Source organism: Scyliorhinus canicula, chromosome 7 (genome assembly GCF_902713615.1).
Source record: "Scyliorhinus canicula chromosome 7, sScyCan1.1, whole genome shotgun sequence".
Classification (NCBI taxonomy): Eukaryota; Metazoa; Chordata; class Chondrichthyes; order Carcharhiniformes; family Scyliorhinidae; genus Scyliorhinus; species Scyliorhinus canicula.
The window spans coordinates 12,450,171-12,469,703 of NC_052152.1; the positions used below are offsets into that span (position 1 = coordinate 12,450,171).

Consider the following 19,533-nt stretch of genomic DNA (forward strand, 5'->3'; position numbering starts at 1 on the left):
AGGCTGTCCCAGCGGCGTGCGGCGTACTCACCCATCACGCCATTTTGGAGCATCTGAACAATGGTGTCGCCCCCGATTTCGACGCCAAAACGGATTCTCCGGCCAGTCGCCAAACGCGATTTCGGCATCGGCAATCGGAGAGTCCAGCCCAAAGTCTCTCAAACTGAGAATTCTGGGCCGCATGTTTTTAAAATCGTGAATAATTCAGCAGTGCCAGACAAATGCTTGGGGGACAATTTAATTTTGATCAATAAATCTGGAATTGAAAACTGACCTTGGTAGCGGTAACCACAAAATTATCATTGATTGTTGTAAAAATCCATCACGTTGAAAGGAAAGATATCTGCTGTCTTTACCTGGTCTGATCAATCTCTGACTCCTGATCCTCAGCAATATGGTTTATTCGGCAATGGACCAGCCTGGATACTTTTATTCTTTGCACCAAGAATGGACTTTATAAAATATCCCAATCATAAACCAATTTTTTGTCATGTGACCAGAGTATTTCTTTCCATTGTCCTCACAAATGTTGACTGGTGGCGAGACATTGTCAATGAGGTCCGATTATCCAACATTGACACTGTGTTACAATAGGGGGCGCAATTCAGCAGACTCCAGTTAAAGGCGGCTGAACGGCGCGTTTAGAACATAGAATATAGAATTTACAGTGCAGAAGGAGGCCATTCGGCCCATCGGGTCTGCACTGGTCCTTGGAAAGAGCACCCCACTTAAGCCCCACACCTCCACTTTATCCCCATCACTTGGAGAAGGGCAGCCATTAAGCACAATAATGGTCTTTGGCATTTCAATGACAACTCAAAAATATGGGGGTGCACGGTAGACAGTGGTTAGCACAGTTGCTTCATAGCTCCAGTGTCCCAGGTTCGATTCCCTGCTTGGTTCGCTGTCTGTGTGGAGTCTACACATTCTTCCCGTGTCTGCATGGGTTTCCTCCGGGTGCTCCGGTTTCCTCCCACTGTCCAAAGATGTGCAGGTTCGGTGGATTGGCCATGCTAAATTGCCCTTAGTGTCCAAAAATGTTAGGTGGGGTTACTGGGATGGGGTGGGCTTAAGTGGGGTGCTCTTTCCAAGGGCCAGTACAGACTCAAGGGCCAAATGGCCTCCTTCTGCACTGTAAATTCTATATTCTATGTCCAGAAAGAATTAATGAATTTGCCAAGAGTCATCCACAATAGAAGATCAGCCCAAACAGTCTTGTAGTTCCCTGTATTGAGAGGCAAGAAAAGGTCACCTGACCTCTCAACTCCCTTTTGTTTAAAAATAAAATGTCCCTTTCAAGTTTATACTTCATAAGTCCATTTTGTGTGAGTACGACAAAGTAAAACTTGATTTAGCATCATTTGATGTCTGTGAAAAGGGAGTTCCGAACTTCTACCGCCCTTTGTCTGTAGAAATGTTTGCTGATTTCACTCCTGAATGGTCAGGCTCTCATTTTCAGAGTTTGCCAGCAAGCCGACCAGCTTAAAGATGACAATTAAACTTGGCAGTGAGAAATGGCGGCCTTCGCCAGCAAGCTATTCCTCTTCCCACAATCCTTACTCACACCTTGTCTCCTTGACACCAAGTTCATGGACACAGGAGGCAAGGGCCATGGAATTACCCAGCACTGTACATTCTTCACGAGTTAAAATAAAAATGATGCCTGTGGCATACCGATTCTTGGCAGCTCAGTTGGCCTCTGTGTGTTGGCTTTCATCTTAAGCTCACTGTATCATTACGCACTCAACAACAAGTCTTTCCTGTTGCATAATTATACCCCTGGGACCAGAGGTCGGGTGGGTAAAGAGGGGGCTGCTGCTATCCGATTCAGTCGCTACCTGCTGTCAGCAATTCTCTGAACGGGGCCATTGCCATGCAGGAGGCTCGTGGTTAAGAGATTATTAAACTGCTCAAGACAACTAATCACTGTTTGCATTGCAAGGCACAGTGAGAGCTTTTTGTGTCATGCATGAAGCCTTGATATTCAGTTGAATTTAATGGAGAGGTTTGCTGTGCCTCAGACAAGCAGACAATGGCAGAGTGGCTCACTTTGACTAGGTATTAGGACATGGGTGATGCATACACTGGGCTAAACAGCTGGCTTGTAATGCAGAACACGGCCAGCAGCGTGGGTTCCATTCCTGTACCGGCCTCCCCAAACAGGTGCCGGAATGTGGCGACTAGGGGCTTTTCACAGTATCTTCATTGAAGCCTACTTGTGACAATAAGCGATTATTAATTTTACGAGCGACAAGCTGAATGTCTTGCTGGAGAGCCCATCTCAATCATGTACCAGCACGACTAGTATCTAAGGGTTTTGGATGGGAGAACTTTCATCAGATTATAAAATCATGGAGCACAGGGGAGGCCACTTTGCCTGTTGTCTGTGCCAAATCATTGAAAGAGCTATCCAATCATATACTGTCTCTCATTGGAAAGAAGGTCATTGATGAAGCAGCTGAAGATGGTTGGGCCTAGGACACTACCCTGACAAACTCCTGCAATGATGTCCCGGGACTGAGGTGATTGACATCCAACCACCACAACCACCAGGTGTGACTCCAACCAGTGGAGAGTTTTCCCCATGATTCCCATTGACTCCAGTTTAGCTAGGGCTCCTTGATGCCATACTCGGTCAAATGCTGCCTTGATGTCAAGGGCAGTCACTCCCACCTCACCTCTGGAATTCAGCTCTTTTGTCCATGTTTGAACCAAGGCTGTAATGAGATCAGGAGCTGAGTGACCCTAGCGGAATACCAAACTGAGTGTCAGTGAGCAGATTATTGCTGAACAAGAGCTGCTTTATAGCATTGTTGATGACCCCTTACATCAATTTACCGATGAGCGAGAGCGGTCTGATGAGGCCGTAATTAGCCGGATTGGATTTGTCCTGCTTTTTGTTGACAGGACATACCTTGGCAATTTTCCAGATTACTGGGTAAATGTCGGTGTTGCAGCTGTACTGGAGTAGTTTGACGAGGGGCGTGGCAAATTCTGGGCACAAGTTTTCAACACCATTGCCGGAATATTGTCAAGTCCCAAATCCAGTGCCTTCAACCATTTCCTCATATCACGTGGAGTGATTCGAATTGGCTGAAGGTTGTGATGCTGGGTACTTTTGGAAGAGGCCGAGATGCATTATCTACCTGGGCACCCCTGGCTTGGTGGTGATGGGAGAGTGGGTTTTGTTGGGCTATGAGTTTACAGACTGTGGCTGTATAAAATTCTGCTGCTGATGGCCCTCAGCGCCTCATGCTTGCTCAATCTAAAGCAGCTAGATCTGTTTGAAATCTATCCCATTTCACCTGGTGGTCGTGCTGCGCAACATGATGGAGGTTACCCTCAATGTGAAGACAGGACTTCGCCTCCACATGGGCTCTGCAGTGATCACTCCTCCTGACATTGTCATGGACTGATGCATCTGCACTGGGCAGATTGGTGAGGATGAGATCAGGTTTGTTTTTCCCTCTTGTTGATCCCTCACTACACACCGTAGACCTCGTTTAGCAGCTACGGCCATTAGGAATCGACCATCTCGATCATTAGTGGCGCGGTCTTGATGAACATTGAACTCCCCCCACCCGGTGTTCATTCTGCGTCTTTGCCACCCCCAAGTGGTGTTCAACACGGAGGAGTACCGATGCATCGTCTGAGGGGGGGGGGGGGATTCATCCAAAGCCATAATAGAGCCAATGTTGAGGTGTCCCAGAGCTATTCCCTCCCGACTGCACCACTGTGCTGTTACTTCTGCTGGGCCTATCTTGCCAGTGGAACAGGACATATCCAGGGACGGTGATGTCAGGGACATAATTCTGTGAGGATGACACCTCTGTCAGGGTGTTGCTTGATTAGTCAGTGCGACAGCTCTCCCAATTTTGGCGCAAGTTCCAGAAGCACCCACAGGTGGGCCCGACCAGGTAAGACTGACAGATTTCCGGTTGGAATTTTACCGCAGACAACAATGGTTCCATCAACAGACTTTTAATTCCAGATTTTCTATTGAATTCAAATTTTACATGCCGTGGTGGGATTCGAACCAGGTCCCCAGGACATTAACCTGGATCGCTACATTACTAGTCCATCGACAGTACCACTATGCCACTGCCTCCTGTCTTGCTGTGAATGCTGCTTGTCACTTTCAACCCAAGCCTGGTATTTTAGAGCTCTTTCTGCTTGCAGGCACCTGAGGGATTGCAAATGTCGCTCTGCTATCATCATAGCCTGTTGTGTGGTCTGGCGGGACCAAGGGGAAGAGGGAGAAAAAAGTACTCTCAAAAAATATAGTGACAGCTTCTCGCTCACAAAATACCCGATGGATGACTTTCTGAAAAAGCGACACTCAATTCACTTTGAAAGGATGATTATTGTTGAAAGTGGGATGCTGCGACAACGCGAAGCGTATTTGTCTTCGTTTAGCTTTGTAATAACTCCAGTCACAATATAAAAAGAGAATTAATAGCCAGCTGAAAGCAGAAAAATCCTGTTTGTCCCAGCCCATTGTGTTTTGAGCACTGTTCAGAAATCGCTGCTCTTTCATTGTCTCTGAGTTATAAATATCATTTAGCAAATGCAAATCGCTGAAGCCAAGCGATCGGCTCCTCATTTCTGAGTTTAAAGTGATTATCCGCCACTTAGTCTGTGGAGGGGACACTCCTCAGTAACGCACGGAATTGCTTTTATCTTTCCACAAGTATATAAGGAACTGAGACCCCAGCAGTGGAGTTTGGCTACACAGGAGCCCTAGCCAGTCCTGGACCTGTTTAACAAACATCACTTGTTGTCATAAAACCAGAAAATGCTGGATAATCTCAGCAAGTCTGGTTGCGTCTGTGGAAAGAGCATGTGGCTAACGTTTCGAGTCTGGACGGCTCTTAAAAGAGACTCGAAACGTTAGCTCCGTACTCTCTCCACAGATGCTGTCAGACCTGCTGAGATTGTCCAGCATTTTCTGGGGGATTTTCAGCTTCCAGCACCTGCTGCAATTTTCTGTCAGATGTAACTTAGTTCAAAGGCTGCCATTAGTTGGGATTTTCACAAGGAACATGTTCACGACCTCCCGTGTTTTCCATTCCTTGATCCAAAGAAGTTATTCACTTTGACAGTGGCAACAGAAAAGTGGAATATTTTTTAAAAGGTAGCGTTCACAAGGACTTGGATGCAAATGTACAAGGAACGCAGAAAGTTAACGTGCAGGTAAAGCAAGCAACGAGTAATGCAAAAGGAATTTTGGCCTTTGTCGAAAGGAGTTTGGAAGATGAGAATAGGATAATCTTGCTACAATTGTACTGGGCTTTAATAAGACCACAGCTGCAGAACTGTGCACAGTTTTGGTCTCTACAATCCAAGGAAAGATATGTTTGCCTTGGAGGTGATGCACTACTGGTTCCTGGGTGAGTGGATTGTCCAATGTCGAGAGGCTGGGTAAATTAGTCCCATATTCTCTGGCGTTCAGAAGAATGAGAAGAGATCTCATTGAAACATAGGAGACTATGAAGAGGTTTGACAGAGCAGAAAGTGACAGTTGTTTCTGCTGGCTCAGAAGTATGAAACATGATGGCCAACTGATGGTCAATACATGCCAACCTTGCCTTTGATGCCCACAACCCAAGAATGTTGTTCATAAAAATGTGGGTGTGTCTCCATCCTGACGTTCTTGCATTAAAGTTTACCAGGATAAGAATCGTTGAATATTTTTAAGGCAGAGGTGGATATATTCTTGGTGAGCAAGGGGGTAATCGGGAGTAGACCGAGTGTAGACTCGAGGTTGCTATCAGATCAGCCATGATCTTTATAAATGAAGGACAGGCTAGCGGGTCTGAATGGGCTACTCCTACCCCTTGTTCATATGTTTCCCACGGATGTTACAAGTGAAACAGGTAGGTCACCACACTGGAGATACACAAGTCATAACAAGTCCATTTTGTTGTGCATTATTTCAGCAGAGGAGTTAACCCACAAAATAGACAGGTCAGTGCCCATGTTTGAACATCAGACAGAGTAATGCCTTGTACGTTTGTTAATCATTTTTTGATTCATTTACGGGATGTGGGCGTGGTTGGTTAGGCCAGGATTTATTGTCCATCCCTAGTTTGCCCTCAGAAGTTGGTGGTGAGCTGCCTTCTTGAACCACTGAAGTCCTTGAGGCCCAGGCAATGGTTTTGTACCATTTAGGGAATAGTGGGGGAAGGACTCCCGAGCTGATTTTCAGGCTGTTGAATGTTCTTTCCATGGCCAACATGTCCTGGTGTTGGGCTGAAACCCTACCACTGCGCCAGAAGTCCTCTTAAAACATATCTGATGAATGTTTATCAACAACAAAGCCAACTCGGGAAACTCAAGCCCTGGATCCCACCAATCATGCCGCCACCCTTCACCCGACCCATTACACTGCCAACCCGTTATTCCAATCTCTGCCATGTTGGCCATCCAAAGCCAGGCCATTTTGTGTTGATCATGAGCATTTGGAATTGACTGCACTTGAGGGAGATTCCAAAGTAGTTCTCCCAAAAGAGACGGAGTTGAGTGGTGACCTGACAGAAGTTTAGAAAATTATGAGGGGTATAGATAGGGTGAACAGTTGAAGGCTTTTTCCCAGGGCGGAAATGACAATTGCAAGGGGCACAAGTTCAAGATGAGGGGGGGAAAGGTTCAGTGGATGTACGGGGGATGTTTTGTTTTGCACAGTGGGTGGTGGTGGCCTGGAATGAATGCCAAGTGAGGTGATCAAGGCAGATACGTTAGTGACCTTGGATAGACACATGAACAAACAAGGTATAGAAGAATACAGGCGGTTGGTCTAGGTAGGACACATGATCGGCGCAGGATTGGAGGCTGAAGGGCCTGTTCCTGTGCTGTTCTTTGTAGACCAGAGGGGGAGCTGGACTCCAACATATGGTGAGGTAGCAACAACATATCATCTTGAATAAAAGCACCTTGCACTGGAGGCACCTTTAACATCGAAAACACCCCGAGGCACTTAACAAAAGCGAATTCAGAAAATATTGGACACTGAACCACAGGACGGTAGCATAGTGCTTAGCAATGTGGCTTCACAGCTCCAGGGTCCCAGGTTCAATTCCCTGCTAGGTCACTGTCTGTGCGGAGTCTGCACGTTCTGCCCGTGTCTGAGTGGGCTTCCTTCGGGTGCTCTGGTTTCCTCCCACATGTCCCGAAAGACATGCTGTTAGGTCATTTGGGCATTCTGAATTCTCCTTCAGAATTCTACCCGAACAGGCGCCAGAATGTGGCGACTAGGGGCTTTTCACAGTAGCACCGTTCCAGTGTTAATGTAAGTCTTAGACATAGAACATACAGTGCAGAAGGAGGCCATTCGGTCCATCGAGTCTGCACCGACCCACTTAAGCCCTCAGTTCTACCCTATTCCCATAACCCAATAACCCCTTCTAACCTTTTTGGACACTAAGGGCAATTTAGCATGGCCAATCCACCTAGCCTGAGCGTTTTTGGACTGTGGGAGGAAACCGGAGCACCCGGAGGAAACCCACGCAGACACGGAGAGAAAGTGCAGACTCCGCACAGACAGTGACCTCACGGGGAAATCGAACCTGGGACCCTGGCGCTCTACTTGTGACAATAAAGATTATTATTGTAAGGAGCTCTTAGGGTAAGTAACCAAAAAGCTTGGTCAAAGGGGTAGGTTTTAAGGAGTGGTTGAAAGGAGAAGGCAGAGGTTGAGAGGGGGAGAGGATTAGAGAGGGAATTCCAGAGCTATTGTCCCAGGCAACTGAAGCCACGGCCACCAGTGGTGGAGCAATTGAAACTGGGGATATACCGGAAGCCAGAATCGTGGGAGCACGGATATTTCAGAGTACTGTGGAGCTGGAGGGAGGGGCAGGTCATGGAAGGGCCGTAAGGAGCCAATTTTGTAACTGTACCTCTGTTGACTTTGCTTTCTCAGCAGCTTCCTGTGCATTTCAGTCACTGCATGCCTCAAAAAAAAAACTTAATCCCACAGGTCATCCTGTTTATCAAGTGGTCAGTCAGGTAATCAATATGGAGCAGCCACTGCACAGTGAAGCAGAGCTGCAGCTATTTAACATTGCTTCAGTTTAAAAAGAAATAGCGGAGCGGAGCAATCAGATTATAAACCAATGGGTTTTTTTTTAGTTCCTCCCCCTCTCTCTGGCATCTCTCCCACATGTCAGCCACAGTTCAGTGGGTGGTAAGCCTAGCTCCTGAGCCAGAGGGGTGTGGGTCCAAGTGCAGTTCCAGAGACCGGATCATATAGGCCTGAATTTTCAGGATGATGAGCGCTCGGTGCCAGCCGTCCTGGGAATCTGTGGGGAACGCATTCCCGCCGACTCCGAAAGGCTCGCTGCCGTTTCATGGCCAGTTGAGCATTGATTGGCAGGTCTGCCCTTGGACGAAAGTCCCAACTTGGAGAATGCTTGGCCAACAAAATTGTTCAACAGCTCCCCAGACAGAGCGCAGCAATGGTCAGAGGAGGTACTGCAGTGCCAAGCCTGAGCCTAAATCCTGGGACCACACTTACGGTAAGTACCACGGATCCGGGGGGGTGGGAGGGTGGGGGGGGGGGGGGGCTGGGGGCCATGAGTGTAGGTAATCATCTGTGAGGCCAGAGGGGGACTGGGGGGGGGGCATCTTGGTATCAGGGAGTAGGCCGCAAGTTGAGGGAGGGCAAGAGTTCCCAGGTCCCTTAGGGGAGGATACCCCAAATCTGAAAGGGCCTTCAGATTGAGACGTAGCTGCCCCCTCCTCCTCCCTAAGCCCTTCCTGCCCGAGGTGGAGATTGTTAACTTTTCCCATTCAGCAACCTGATTCAACTGCCGTCCATCAGCCTAGATTGAAGGCGGAGGGGGGCAGGGGGTCATTATATGGTTAAGCGACCACTTGGGAGCCTTAATGGGGCATGGGCTGGCTTCCCATCTGAGGTCCTGTCTGCCCTACTGTGAAATTGTATCTGGGTTGGAGCAGGCAGGGTACCTGAAGGAAACCCATCTAGGGAGTGCTACACTGTCAGGGGGCTTGCTTTCTGATGAGATATTACACCAAGGCCCTATCTTCCCTCTCAGTTGGACATAAAGGTTCTCCGGGATAATTTCAAAGAACAACAGGGGAGATACACCTTTTGATATGTGCAACTATTAAGTGCAAAGGTTTATGTTCCACATTATTGGACAGCACGGTAGCATGGTGGTTAGCATAAATGCTTCACAGCTCCAGAGTCCCAGGTACGATTCCCGGCTGGGTCACTGTGTGTGCGGAGTCTGCACGTCCTCCCCGTGTGTGCGTGGGTTTCCTCCGGGTGCTCCGGTTTCCTCCCACAGTCCAAAGATGTGCGGGTTAGGTGGATTGGCCGTGATAAATTGCCCGTAGTGTCCTAAAAAGTAAGGTTAAGGGGTGGGGGGTTGTTGGGTTACGGGCATAGGGTGATAGGTGGGTTTGAGTAGGGTGATCATGGCTCGGCACAACATCGAGGGCCGAAGGGCCTGTTCTGTGCTGTACTGTTCTATGTTCTATTATTCTGCTCCCAGCCTTATCACCTCTTCACATGAATACTGGCCCTCATTCTCTTCTCCCTCATGTATTCATCAAGCATTGCTTTAAGTGCATCAATACTCTCTGCATCGAGTACTCTGTGTGGCAGTGAGTTGCATAATCTCACCCCGTGCTGTGAAAAGAAATTCCTCTTGAATGGCTTATTTATCTCATAGTGGTTTGTATCTTGCTGTGTGTAAATTGGCTGCTTTGTTAACTAGGTAATAGCAATCTATACTTCCCTTCAAAACATCCATTAAATGCAAAATGCTTTCGGATGTTGGAAAGAGATGTCATGATATGCTCGAGGAATGCAAATAAACTTTTCTTTATTGCATGTTTTCTCCTCCATTCCCTCCTGCTCGTCACAAATATCAGGATTTCGATAGTACAGAGCTCCACAACTATCCTAGGTTTCTATTTTTCCCACTCACTCGAACTCAAACTTGCCAACATTTATTTTTCTTTCTGTGAGATCAGTGAATGGAAAGGATGCTTGCCTTTGAGTGATAAGGTGGTGTCTCGTGAACCCATAATTATGCAACTCGCTGCCACGTGGAGTGCTTGAAGCAGGAGTATCGACGCATTTAAGGACAAGCTCAGCACAGAGCCCAGACCTCGACAACCCAGAAGGAAATGGGCAGCAGACTCATGGGTACACTGGTACCTGGGCATTCCCAAAACATCCTGACTCGGAACGATACCACCATTCCTCTACTGAAGTGAGTTCAAAAAGCCGGAACTCCAACCCTCACAGCACTGTAGTGCACCTCACCACATGGATCGCAGTGGTTCATCAAGGTGGCTCACTATCACTGTCTCAAAAGCAACTGAGGATGGACAAAAAATGTTGACTTTGCCACGTTCCATGAAAAGAACAAAACAATAAAAATACAGGCCGCCATATTCATTCCAACGCAATTTTCGCAGATGACAGAACCACATTTCAAACCATATAGGTATCCACAGTAAGTGCCCACAATAGGCTAACTCATTGCTCATGAAAAGACAACACTGGAATTGTATAATTGTGCGACTAAACTTGCAGGAAGGCAAGACGCATGAGGGAGATTCCTGAGAACATTAAGAAATAAATCACATTTATTTTTCTCCGGTCGTTCAAATGAGATCATCGACTGAGTTGCAGTTCCAAAGGAGAGTCATGCTGAACTTGTAACGTTAATTCTGGGTGGAATATTCCCCAAACTAAGCAGAGTGGCGCAGTGGGCATGAAAACCAGCGAGTAAGCCAGGAGCGCCAAAGGCAGTTTTCCAAACCTTATCGTTCGACTCACAGCCAATAAACATTGAACGGGCCGATCCCAAGACTTCACACTGGCGGTGTAAACTCTGATTAAGTCCTCCCCAGGGGGAAGTGCCTGGGGACAGTGCCAGGGCAGTGCCCAAGCATGACCCCCCTCTCCTCACGCAATGCATTCACCTTGATCCGCTCTGGTGCTCCTGCTCGCCAGGTGCATGCCCTGGAAGACCTGTCCTGATTCACATTGGCGCTTACTCATGGCAGCGCAAATGGAAAATATAACGGAGGTGGGTTGGGGGTTGGAATTATCAGGTCTAAAGATCTGATAATGACATTTAAATGTATTCAAGCAGAAGGCGCGGATAATCTCTGCGGGAAATCCCGCCGACGTAAACCACGTTTTGGGATTTACACGGAATTTCCCTCTCCTTCGGTCGAGCCAGCCCCCTGAATATAGGTGAGGAAAATTTTCCCCTCTGCTTCTCTATCCACAGATGCTGCCAGACCCATTGAGTTGTTCCAATATTTCCTGTTTTTATTTTGACATGACTGGTTGTGCGGGGTGCTGAAGCTTACTTCCTCTGTAACTATGGAATTATTGTTTATTCAGCAGGGTAAGGGTTACACACTGTTTAAATGCATACAGTTCCTGTTTATTTAGGACAGTCAGGATTACTTGATGTGTAACCATCGAGCGTGTCATGAGGAGGACTGAGGAAACACCCTCCACAGCAATTCTGTGATATTTTGTCTGCCCCCCCTCATCAGAGACCGCACCGATGAGCTGGTAAATTGCAGACCCCTAATACTGACCAAGTCTTATGAATTTCTGCAATGAAAGCAGAAAATGTTGGAAAAACTCGGAAGTTTGACAGCATCTGTCGAGAGAGAGTTTTTTTTTTTAATTCAGAGTACCCAATTAATTTTTTCCAATTAAGGGGCAATTTAGCGTGGCCAATCCACCTAACCTTGTACATCTTTGGGTTGTGGGGATGAAACCCATGCAAACACGGGGAGAATGTGCAAACTCCACACGGACAATGACCCAGAGCCGGGATCAAACCTGGGACTTCGGGGCTGGGAAGCAGCAGTGCTACCCACTGCGCCACCGTGCTGCCCGAGAGAAAAACAGAGTTAACGTTTCGAGTCCAATATGATTCTTCTAAATCTTTTCTCGTGCAACTGGATTTATACCAATCATTGTTCGAAGAGATTTATAGTTTACGTGTAGCTTGGATAGAGGGGAACCGATGGATGCACTATCCTTGGATTTACAGAAAGCATTTGATAAGGCTATTGTGCAAAAGAAACATTCAGGGTGTAGGGGGTAACATATCAGACCAAGCAGGCCAGCAGCACGGTTCGATTCCTGTAACAGCCTCCATAACAGGCGCTGGAATGTGGCGACTAGAGGCTTTTCACAGTAACTTCATTTGAAGCCTACTCGTGACAATAAGTGATTTTCATTTCATTTCATTTCATTAGCCTGGATAGACGATTGGCTGGCGGAAAACAGATAGTATGCATAAATGAGCCTTTGTCTGCTTGGCAGGTTATGAGAAGTGGAGTCTCAGAGGGATCTGAGCTGTGGCCTCAGCATTTTACAATTTACATCAATGGCTTAGATGAGGGGAACGAAGACATAGCAGCTAAATTTGCAGAAGACACAAAGATAGGTGGGAAAGGTAGGAAACTATGTTGTGAAGAAGACATAAGGAGGTTGCAGATGGAGATAGATAGGTTGAGTTAGTGGGCATCAACCTGGCAGATGGAGGGAAGTGTGGGAAAATGTGAAGTCATTCACATTGGCAGGAAGGAAAAAAAAAGCAGAGAATTGCATAAAGGGAGAAAGGGCGCAGAATTCCGAGTGCAGAGGGATTTAGATGTTCATGTGCACCAGTCACAAAATGTCAGTACACAGGTACAGAAACTAGTTAAGAAGGTTAGTGGAATCCCGTCCTTTATTAGGGGAGTAATTGAACATAAAAGTAAAGATATACTTCAGTAGGGCATCGGTAAGACCGCATCTCGAATACTGTGTGCAGTTTTGGTCTCCTTGTTTCGGGAAGGATGTAAATGCGTTGGACGTGGTTCAGAGGAGCTTTACTGGATTGAGAACATGGAATGAGCGGGTTGTCTTTTGAAGAAAGCTTGGTTTCGTTTCCACTGGAGTTTCGAAGAGTGAGGGGTGACTTGATTGAAGTGAATAAGATCCTGAACGGTCTTAACAAGGTGGATGTGGAAAGGATGTTTCCTCTTGTGGTTGAGTCCAGAACTAGGCCACACAGTTTTAAAACTAGGGGTTACCCTTATAGGACAGAGGTGAGGAGAATCATTCTCTCGTAGAGGGCTGTGCGACTTTGGAACTCTCTGCCTCTGATGCGGGGGGGGGGAGGGGAAAGGGGTCTCTGAATATTTTTATGGGGTTGTTAGGCAAGATAATCAAAGGTTATCTAGGGCAGGTGGGAATGCGGAACACAATATACAAATTTTTCCAATCGAATGATGGAATAGGCTCAAGGGGCCAAATGGCCTATTTCTGCTCCTATTTTGTATGTTCACATATACATAGAATTAAAAATTATTGAGAGGCGAGAAACGAGCCATTCAGCCCAATTGGTCCATGCCAGTGTTAATGATCCTCCCATCCCTCTTCATCTCACCTTATCACTTCTATTCCTTATTCACCTATCCTTATATTCCTGTCTCCCTCATATGTTTATTCATATTCCCCTTAAATCCATCTGTGCTCATTACCTCAACTACTCTGCGGTAGCAAGTTGCACATTCTAACAACTCTCTGGCATCACCCTGGGTAAAGAAATTTCTCTGAATTCTCTGTTGGATTTATTAGCGTCTATCACACACATATATATAGTTCTGGGCATTTGCACGGCATCAAAGGAAATATGTGTACCTGCTGTGTCTTTGCGGGCTCTCTGGAATAACTATCCAATTATTACAATCGCTGCTCTTTCCCCACATCTCTGTTCAAGAAGGATTATCTTCCACTTCTTGTTCTATCTCTCCTCCTTGAAGACGTTCCTTAACAGCTATGTCCTTGACCGTGCTTTTTGTCAGCTGTCCTGACGTCTCCTTATGTTACTCGGTGTAATAAATTGTTTGAAGATGCTCCTGTGAAATGTTTTAGGACATTTAATGATGTTAAGTGGTTTGAGACAATACGCTAGAGACACTAACAAAGGGATTTGCTAACAGTCGGCAAATGCAACTTGACAAAGAGCAAGACTGGGTAGATCTTGACGCTCCATCTCCAGGATCTACACTGCCCAAGACTCTGTTCTCAAAGCCATGCTCCATGTTCCACCCTTTCTATTACCTCTGAAATCCCATTCCTATAGGAATGGTACTCGTGTCCTCCACCATGAAAACTGAGGCAAAGTATTGATTTAGCATCTCTGTCATTTCTGTGTTCCCCACTATTAACTCACCAGTTTTATCTTCCAAGGGGATTTTAATTTAATTTAATTTCAATATTCACCTTAACGACTCTCTTCTCTTTTCTGTACCTGAAGAAGCTTTTGCTATCCTTTTTGATATTCTGTGCTTGATTTTTTTCTAATTTACCTTAGCTTTTTTTGATTACTTTTTTTGTATCCCTTTCTTTATATCTGCCACTGGCCTTTGCAATATCAAAAACTTAGTTTTTGTCTTTATAATATCCTTGACCTCCTTGCTTAGACATGGATTTTTTTTTAAACCTTTTTTACCTCTCTTCCCATCTTTCTTCCTCACTGGGATATATTTTACTTGTGAGGAATTGAACAACTTAACATCCTTAAACAACTGCCACTGCTCATCAGCTGTCAGCTGTCCTACCTTTTGGCCTTCCTGCCCAGTCTATATGGGCAAAATCTGACCTCAAGCCTGTGTAATTTCCTTTGTGCAATTCCAGAACACGAGTGTGGGACTCCACTTTCTCGCCCCCAAACTGAATCTTGAATTCTACCATACCATGGTCACTGCTCCCTCGGAGATCCTTAACTATGAGGTCTTTCAATAATCCCTCCTCATTACAAAATACCAAATCCAGAGTAGCTTCCTCGTGTTGCCCAAATACAGGGTACGAGCCTCTTCTTGAGTATCATCAAACGTTTGCTCTGTCACAAACGTAACTGATGCCCCTGGTATCAACTTCCATTTTCAAGGGCCTTCCATCCACTTGTAGAGCTATTTCGATTGGGGCTTCCTTATTTACTTTGACAACATTGAGATGGTACATCTCGTGGTCCTCCCCGGAACTCTCTTCCCCTTGGTTCAGTGGTATTGTGGATTGCTGCTGCCGTTTTGTTTTGCACTGGAGCGCTCTGCCTCGCGCGGCAACTTGCCTGGATATGTCCTCTTTGGTTACAGTGAAAACACACGAACCCCTGACAATGACCAGCTTGCTGGGGGGTGACTTCCTCCACATGGATCTACCTCTGTCTCGGGCTGACAACCCGTTCTTTTCCCAATTCTCTGTCTTCGGTGTAGGCTTTCGTCTGTGCTTGTTAATCTCGCCGCCTACTTTGTGGCCGTGCAGCCCCACAACTGCTTCACCTCCCTTCTGGCACGCTTTGGAACTCAGATGCACCTTCTTCAGCTCAGTCCGTCGCCAGAGCTATCTCGATTGCTTTGTGTAATGTGATTTTAGTCTTAGCCAGGAATTTGATGCTGAGATTGTTAATTCCGTACACTAAATGGTCGCGCAGTACATTGCTGAACGCTGTACTAAAATCACAATGCGCGCCCATTTGGAGGATCCTGGCTGCAAGGCAGAGATTGTCCCTAACAACACAGTTGAATTTGTACCGCTGTAGGATGATCACGGGCCTGGTGTTAAAATTATCCTTGACCAACATGACTAACTGGTTGAAGGATTTTGAATCGGGAGCCTCCAGGATGTGAAATTTCTTATCAGGTTGTAGATTTGAGGCCCACAAACTCTGAAAAGTGTCGCCTTTTTCTAGTCTTCCCCTGCTTCTCATCGCTGTGAAGAAATAGCTGAGCTGGTATGATGTTCTGGCTCTAGTCTTCAGCCCCCTGGTTGAAGGATTCTCATTTCCCAACCATTGGCATTTTACTCACTTTTCGGGTGCTACTGTCGAAGGTTCACAATTCTCGTCTGTCATTGGAGGTTTTCCTCTTCAAATCACGAACTGCTGAAGATTAACGACTTCACTGTTTATCTTGTTGCCAATGTAGTGGCTTGAAACAATACACTGGAGTCTTCCGGGGGCTTAAGTTGGTCGGTGCAGACTTGATGGGCCGAATGGCTTCCTTCTGCACTGTATGTTCTATGTTCACAGTAGAAAAAGGCAACTTCTATGATCAGCCAGGATTATAGTGAATGGCAGAGCAGGACTGAAGGGCAGAATGGCCTCCTCCTGTTTCTATTTTCTATATATGTTTCTAACTATATGCAGGAACAGAGCAATGATGGATAGATCTTGAATCTCCAGCTCCAGGGTCTATAGTGCCCAGGCCCCTACTCCCAGGACCCCACGCTTTCTCTCTATTGGCCAGGTTTCCCGCATTCCCGCATGATTGGTCCCGAGCCAGTCATGTGGGCCACAAATCCCGTCCTGTTAAAGGGGTCACGCTCCCACATTAAGCATTCTTACATAAAGGCAAATTATGATTGTTATGAGGCATTCGAGTCCCTTTTGAAATTTACTACTGAATCTGCTTCTGCCACGTTTTCAGGCAGCGCTTTCCAGGTGAAAACAGCTCGCAAAAAAAGAACTCCGCATCTTCGCTCCGATTCTTTTTGCCGATGACCTTGAATCTGTACCCCCTGGTTACTGAACCTCAGACCAGTGGAAACAACTTCTCCTTGTCCATCCCATCAAACCTCCCCACCATTTTGAACTCAGAGTTGAAACCCATCAAAAACTGGAAATGTGAATCTGCACTCAATACCCCTGGCATTGTGGTCCTAATTTGTTATTGGTTGCGCTAAATTATTTATGAGTCTCCTGGCTGTCGGTGGAAGGCATTGCATGGCCTTTAATCACAGAGCATGGGCAATATGTCAACATAACTAATAGGCAGTAATAGTCTTTTGCTGCTGACATCAGTAAGTCTGTATCTGATTTCAGTGCTGTATCCAAATATTTTATTAAAATTCAAACAACGTATAGTGAAATTAACGCTTGTGACAATCAGCGTGTTAAGAACCGTTGAGCAGGAGCACTCTTTGTACGGGGATGGTGGTGACCGCTTAGCTTGGGTTAACTATCGTTGAATTGAAGTTGAGAAATTGTTGGTCAGAATTTTAAAATCGTTCCCAGGATGTGAACATCACTGGCAATGCCAGTATCTCATCGATCATTGTTAGGCCGAGGTCATTAAGAGGTCCAGATTCAAGGTGGTTTAATTAAGTTAAGATACTGTGATCAGTCATGATCCATTAAATGGTAGAAAGGGTTCAAGGGGCTGAATGATCGCTGCTTAACTTCTGTTCTCCTTATGTTCTTGTTTATTGTCCCTGCCTAGTTTCCCTGATCTTTTTGTTGCAACTGTGTGGCTTACTCCGTTAAGTGCCAATCATGTCAGTGCATGACTGGTGTCTATTACAAGGGCTGGATTCTCCGCTGGCGGGATGCTCCGTTTTGCCAGCAGCCCGGGGGTTTCCTGACTTCATGGGGCTGCCCAACAATGAGAAACCCCATTGACCAGTCGTCGTAATGGAGCATTCCGCCAGCGCGGTGAAACAGGAATGTGGCGTGGTGGGGTGGAGAATTCAGCCCCCTGGCTGGCAAGAATGGGTCTCAAAGGGGAGATGACAATTCATGTTTTATGTTCCATATTTTTAAAACTGAGTTCATGTTCTCATACCTGCAATGCTGGGATTTGAAGTCATGTTGGATTATTCATCTTGTCCAATGACATAAACATCACATGACAGAAGATGGCAAAGGAAAGTTGGCATTAGTGGATAGAGCTCTAATTGAAAAGCAAAAATGTCCCTTATCTAGATCTGTTACTTGAACAAACCTGAATCCATTCTATGGAATTAGTGTCGTATGGAACTGATTGCCGAGCGCTTAGTATTAACAAGCAAATCTGAGATGTATTGGGGCTTTGACTTATTACAAATGGTTCAGGAGGCACTTTTTAATTCACTCTGAGGATGTGTGTATCCTTGGCTAGGCCAGCATTTATTCCTCATCCCTAATTATCCTTAAGAAGGTGGTGGTGAGCTGCCTTCTTTTTAAAAATAAATTTAGAGTACCCAATTCATTTTTTCCAATTAACGGGCAATTTAGCGTGGCCAATCCACCTAGCTTGCACATTTTTGGGTTGAGGGGGCTAAACCCACGCAAACACGGGGAGAATATGCAAACTCCACACGGACAGTGACCCAGAGCCAGGAGCGAACCTGGGACCTCGGCGCCATGAGGCCGCAGTGCTAACCCACTACGCCACCGTGCTGCCCTCTGAGCTGCCTTCTTGAGCGACTGCAGTCCATGTGGTGTATTGTAGGTACTGTGCTGTTAGGGAGGGAGTTCCAGGGTTTTGGCCCAGCGACAGGTGAAGGAACGGCCGGTACATTTCCAAGTCAGAATGACATGTGGCTTGGTGTGAAACATGCCAGATGTCCCCTTGTGTCTGCTGCTAGCTTCCTTCTAGGTGGTAGAGATCGCAGGTTTGGAAGGAACCTTGGTGACTGAGGTGTATTATTGCACGAGAAAGCTAGGAAATGATGGGGGAAGGTGAGACACCCCACCATTTTGTGAGGCTGAGAATGAGTGCGTTGAAACGGGAGATGTTGCAAAATGTCTTGGTTGGGATTTTCAGTCCCGCCGCACCCATTTTCTGGTGCAGTACACCCCCGCTGGCAGTGGAATCCTCTGTCCCAGCAGCCGGCCAATGGGGTTTCACAGTGTGGGCACTGCCACGCTGTCAGCCGATCCGGGGGGGGGGGGGGGGGGGGGGGGGCGTGAGTGCGCTATCGACAAAGTGGAGGATCCCGCCAACGGAGAATTCGGCTGCTTAAATTCATCGCAATGAATACGTTATTAAATGAATGAATGCAAAGATTGGACACCGTGCTCGCGATGAGAAGTTTAAAACACTTCTTTTCCTCGCAGGTGGATGCTGAAGATCCCATGGAACTGTTTTGAAGAAGATCTTGGGAGTTCTCCCGGCAGTCCTGGTCAAAATCTCTTCCTTAAGCAAAATCGCTAAAAACAAAATCACAGATTATCTGGCCATAAACACGTTGGCTGTTTTGTGGGAGCGAGTTTACAAATTTGGCTGCACAATCTCCTGCATTACAACACTTCAAAGGACACTTCAAAAGTAATTCATTGGCGGTAAAGCATTTTGGAACATCCCGAGCTTTTGGTACAAATGCAAATCTTTCTTTCATGGTGGAATATTGAAGCAGCAAAAATTAAATGTTGAACAGAGTATGAGCAGGGATTGAAGTTGGCACAACATTGCTACTTTGCCATTTTCTTGTGTCAAGTCCCAGCTTGAGAGGGAGATGTTGGAAGAGTTTCCATTAATAAATATGTACTGGATGAACTTGGGCTTTGTAGATTTCTGACCTGGTTGGCAATAAAAAAAAGCTTTTGGTTAGAAAGCTGAGTTTATGTTTCATATCAGTGTTTTCAGTAGAGGAGTTGGGAGAGTTCCTTTCCTGATCAGACATACTCGCCTTGAAGAGGGTTGAAGAGTGCAGCTATCAAAAGAGATGAAAGCTGTTGGTAGAACTTGAGAGGAACATGAAGAACCATATCTCGG

General features: G+C 46.3%; 1 protein-coding gene and 1 long non-coding RNA gene across 2 annotated transcripts in view; one reads left to right on the forward strand and one right to left on the reverse strand.

Annotated features, from left to right (window-relative positions):
• ncam2 (neural cell adhesion molecule 2) overlaps positions 1-19,533 on the reverse strand; it is a 1,376,879-nt gene that overhangs the window by 881,853 nt on the left and 475,493 nt on the right. The window lies entirely within an intron of this gene.
• LOC119968736 lies at positions 8,236-19,372 on the forward strand. The gene is made up of 2 exons (XR_005461193.1): positions 8,236-8,513; positions 18,876-19,372. It is a non-coding gene; the product is annotated as an uncharacterized LOC119968736 (long non-coding RNA).